This window comes from Parus major, chromosome 7 (assembly GCF_001522545.3).
Source record: "Parus major isolate Abel chromosome 7, Parus_major1.1, whole genome shotgun sequence".
In the NCBI taxonomy this organism is placed as follows: Eukaryota; Metazoa; Chordata; class Aves; order Passeriformes; family Paridae; genus Parus; species Parus major.
In genome coordinates this window covers 36,477,124-36,482,327 of record NC_031776.1, presented here as the reverse complement: position 1 = coordinate 36,482,327, position 5,204 = coordinate 36,477,124, and the positions used below count along the sequence as shown (strand labels likewise).

Below are 5,204 nucleotides of genomic sequence, written 5' to 3'. Positions count from 1 at the left end.
GGATCCATGGGATGGGAGAGGATCCATGGGATGGGATCCATGGGATGGAATCCATGGGATGGGATTGAAGGTCTCATCCAGCCCAAACCAGTGTAGGATTCTATGGAATGAACTCCAGAAGTGAAATAAGGTTTAGTAAAAGAGGAAGAAGGAGGGAAAAACAAAGAAATAAGGAGGGAAAAGCATTCCAGAGGATTTTTCACCAAGGATTTGCCTTCCTGAGGGAGAGGCCACTCCTGGACCTGGAGCAGCTGATGGCCACAGCTATTCCCGAATATCCCCCCTCAGGGTGTTTATCCCAACTCTGCAATCCCACCCTGACATTCCCTGGAAAATCCACCTCTGTTCCCCTCCTGCTGGGAGAGATCCAATGCCCAGGAACAGCGAATGGCCATTATCCCTCTCCTCTGGATATTCCCTGGAAAATCCACCTCTGTTCCCCTCCTGCTGGGAGAGATCCCGTGCCCAGGAACAGGGAATGGCCATTATCCCTCTCCTCTGGATATTCCCTGGAAAATCCACCTTTGTTCCCCTCCTGCTGAGAGCAATCCTGTGCCCAGGAACAGGGAATGGCCATTATCCTTCTCCTCTTCCCAGGAGTTGGGAATTAACTGTGGCTCGTTTCCCTTGATCCCCACGCTTTTATCCAGCCTTAGGGCACATCCCAGGTGGCTCCAAACTGGGAAAACAACAATTCCAGCTGATCCAGAGCTGTTTTACCGGGATTTCTCCACACCCTGCTCTTCCCCACTTTCCCCCCCGAATCCCAGTGCCTCTGGAGAGCTGGATTCTGGGAAGCAGCTGTCACCACTCTCCCAGCTTTTCAACATTTCTCTGGAGAGATTTTTTATCTTTCCAATTTTAATCCTCTCTTACGACTCCGGGATTTGTTTTTTTTTTTTCCACCAATAGTCCGGAGCCCATTTTTATTTCTGGCACTTGCTGCTAATGAAATCGGGATTATTTCTCCTAAATCCATGAATTCATCGGCCTCAGCAGCGGGATCAGGGCAGAAATATTACTGATCTCTGCTCTGGGGCGTGATTTTTATGGAAAACAACAAGCAGATGGAAACAATAAGGTGGGAGCCGCAATTCTTTAGGATCAAATCCCTTGTTAACCATGGAAATCCGGGATTAGGCACGTGAGGAGCGGCAGGGTTTAACCGGGATTCTCCCAAAGGGCAAATCAGGTGGGAAAAGTTGGATGTTTATTGCACAAAGTTCAAATTATCCCTCTTGGAGTGAGAATTTCCGTAGGCCAGGGGGTATCCAAAGGGAATGTCGGTTTATTTTTTGGAATTTTCCCATTTTTTCCTTTGTATTTTGGCCTGGTTTTGCTCCAGCTGCCTCCCATCCTTCCTCTGGCGCTGGATTTGGGTTGTGCTGCTCCTCATGGAGCCCATCCCTCAAATTCTCCCCTTCCTGAGCTGTTTAAAAACAGGAATTCCCCCAGATCCTGAATTTTCCAGGCTCCCAAATTCCCTCAGATGGATCTCCTGGAATGGGCACCTCCACGCTCAAGCTGCTCCAGAGACATTCCAGACCCTTCCAGAGGTGACACCTCATTTCCAGAGGAATTCCCACTGTTTCCATCACATGGAACATTCCCTAGGAATTCTTAATCCTCAGATTCAGACTTTTTTTTTTTATTTCCCAGGAAAAGAGACAAACTTGGATTTATTATTTTTACTTTCCCCTGCATTGTGCTGGTGACAATCCAGCTGTGATGTTTTCTGGGATGAAAAGCAAGAGCAGAGCACACCTGGGATAACACATTCCCGTAGGGAATACCACAGCATCTGGAAAACCCAATCTCACAGGAAATTTGTAGGGAAAATTCCAATTTACAAGGAAAATTTATAAGGAAAATCCCACAGGAAATTTATAAGGAAAATTCACCCCTGAAAAATTTGATTTTCAAGGGCTAAAAAGTGAAGAGAGAAATTTATCAGAGGGAGAAATAATGGCAAAAAATGATTGAGGAATAGGAGGGAAAGCTCCCTGCGGCTGTTTTCCAAAGGGAGAGGCGCTGAATCCATGGATTCAGCCATCCTGCCGCTCCCTGGGAGGAGAGGAGAGCCCCACCCCCCCACAGATGCACTTTAAAACCCCAAATCTCTGCAATTCTTAAATAACTTATGAGCTCTAATGGAAAAGCAGCGCAGCCACGTCTGCCCCGGGCGGAGCTGCCGGGAAAAGCCAGCCAAGGAAAAGCAGCTCCGGCTCCCACTGCATCCCACTGGGATTTCTGGGATTGGGAATGCTCAGAGCGAGGCTTTACCTGCATCAGAGGATCCAGATTGTCCTGGAATGAGACGTGGAATTCTCTCCTGGAATGAGATGGGGAATTCTCCTGGAATGAGATGGGGAATTCTCTCCTGGAATGAGATGGGGAATTCTCCTGGAATGAGATGTGGAATTCTGTTCTGTAATGAGATGGGGAATTCTCTTCTGGAATGAGATGTGGAATTCTCCTGGAATGAGACGTGGAATTCTCTCCTGGAATGAGATGGGGAATTCTCCTGGAATGAAATGGGGAATTCTCTCCTGGAATGAGATGGGGAATTTTCTTCAGGAATGAGATGTGGAATTCTCCTGGAATGAGATGTGGAATTCTCTCCTGGAATGTGGTTGCCAAGGCGACTCTACCCCAGCTCCAATAAACCAAAGTAGCTTTTCCCAGGAATCATAGAATTCCAAAGGGATTGGGAATGAAAAATCTCTTGGAAAGCTTTGTCCTTCCCCAGTTGATTCAGGAATCCCGGGACAAGCTGGGAGCTTCCCTGCCCGACAGATTCCATGGGCAAGGCCTCTCCCTGCTGGCCACTCCGGGAATTCTCCTGGAATTCTCAGCTTTTCCAAAAGAAATCCATCTCTGGCTGCCTAGGAAACACCTGAGAGCGATTTGAAATTGAATTTATAGGAAATAAAGGAATTTTTCTAAGAGAAAAGAGATCACCTGATAAATATATTCCAGCTAAAAGTTAAAATTCCATGGAAAAGGAATTCCAGGGCTCATTGTCCTGGAAAAAAAATCCTGTATTCCAGAATTTGCATTTCAGATTTTTCATTTCAGGGTTTCAGAATTTGTATCTCTGATTTCTTTTTTCTTTCAAGATTTGTGTCTCGGGGTTTTTTTTATTGCAGGGTTTGCATTTCTGAATTTGTATTTCAGAATTTTCAGCTCAGAGTTTTTATTTCAGAAGTTTTATTTCAGAATTTTTATTTCAAAATTCTCTGCTTCGGAATTTGTATTTCCCTTCTTTTTATTTCAGAATTTTTTTTATTTACAACAAATTTTATTTGGAAATCCAGATTAAAGCCCAGGAGTTTCCTCCAGAATCAGGAAGAAGAGTGAAGGATTGGATGCTCTATCAAAATTTTCTGTAAAACCACAAAAAAAAAAGCTTTAAAAAAAACAGAGAAATATCAATAAATTCGCTTTATTTAGACTGATTTTAGGCAGCTGAGCTTAAAAAACAAGAAATCAAATTAAAAATCAATTTAAATTTTAATTTCACTTCTTGATCACGGCAGAAAAACCCAGTTAATCCTTTTTGTGTGGATTCAGAGAATTCTTTAGGCTCAGGAAGAGGGGTCAGGGATGGTGTTTGGAGGATGCAAGGGTAGGATTATTGCAGGGATTTTTATCCCTTTTATCCCAATTTTTCCATCAGCTGAGCCAAAGCAGCTCCTGCCTCGCTGCAGCCGAGTGATTTATTAAATATCTGTACCCCCAAAATGCAAAATTGGGTGTTTGGAAGAGTTTGGAAATGCAGGAATATCGTGGTAAAATAAAATCCACATCCCTGAAGATCCCCTCTCCCCAAGGATAACGGGACACACAATGCTGGGAGCAGGAAAATATTTAAATGTTTAAAATATTTAAATATTTTAAATGCTTAAAAATAGGAATTCCCCCAGATCCTGAGTTCTCCAGGCTCCCAAATTCCCTCAAGGAATTCCTGAGGGAGCAGAGATCATTCCCTGCATCTCCAGAGTCATTCCCTTTTGGAATTCCCACTTCAATTCAGTTTATCCCACAGAATTCCCAGCCCTCTGCTGTGTGGGACTGGCTCCATCCCAGCTAAACTTGGTGTGAAGTGGTAAAAAACCAAATTACACGTGACTGGGAATTTATTTCCTCACTTTCCAAGCCCTTCTCCCACTTTATTCGGGTGGATTTTGGATTTTAAACCAAGTTTCCCAAATCTATCAAACACATCTCTGCCAGTGATTTGGTTGACGGGAAGTGATTTTAGGCCATACACAATTTTATTTTTACACAATTTTACCTCGATTTAATCAATTCACTCCTTCCTCCACAGCAAAACCTTGGCAGGGGGACTTTGTGCAAGGAAAACACCAGGATGTTAATTTTCCCTGGAAAACCAAGAGATACATTTTAGACAATTCCAGCTGAAGTTACACTGAGCTTTAACACTGTTTGTTTTCACTTTTCCTTTTCTGGCCTTTTTTCCAAGGCCCTGGAGGGACAGGATAAAGGGAATTGCTTCCCACGGCAGGAGGGCAGGGATGGGTGGGATATTGGGAAGGAATTCCTGGCTGGGAGACCCTGGAATGGAATTCCCAGAGAAGCTGTGGCTGTCCCTGGATCCCTGGAAGCGCCCGAGGCCTCAGGGCTGCCACAGCTCCCGGAGCGCTCGGCCGCGGCCCTCAGGCCCAGGGGGGATTATGGGGCTGTGCAGGTGCAGGAGTGGGACGGGCTGATCCCTGTGGGTGCCTTCCCAGCGGGATGTTCCCGGTGCCGGCGGATATTCCCGGTGCCTACGGGACATTCACGGTGCCGGCGGGACATTCACGGTGCCAGCGGATCCCCCCGCTCGCCATGGCGGCCGCTCCCCCTCAGCGGCACCAACCACTGCGCCCGGCCGCCTCCCGGCCGCGCTCGGCCCGTACCACCCGCACCGCCCCGGGGGGGGCGCGCACCAACCCGGCGCGTACCACCCGCAGCACGGCTGAGGGGAGATCTACCGCCCCCTCCCGCTCGGCTCGAACGCCGAGCTGGAACGCTGGAGAGGGAAGTCCCCCCTCTTTCCGCCGCCCTTGGTACCGCCCGGCTCGTCGCGCACCGCCCCCGGTCCCACGTGAGCTGTTTCCCGGCGTGCCTCGCGCTCGGCCGCCGCAGCCGCCGCTTCGCTCCGCGCCCCGCGCTCCCGGCAGCCGCCCGAGCCAGCCCCG

The 5,204-nt window shown here is 47.7% G+C and overlaps 1 long non-coding RNA gene across 1 annotated transcript; it reads right to left on the bottom strand.

Moving 5' to 3' along the window:
• Positions 1-3,243: 3,243 nt before the first annotated feature.
• On the bottom strand, positions 3,244-4,933 carry LOC107207187. The gene is made up of 3 exons (XR_001522646.2): positions 4,795-4,933; positions 4,298-4,385; positions 3,244-3,386 (listed from the first exon to the last, which is right to left on the bottom strand). It is a non-coding gene; the product is annotated as an uncharacterized LOC107207187 (long non-coding RNA).
• Between the last annotated feature and the right edge of the window lie 271 nt (positions 4,934-5,204).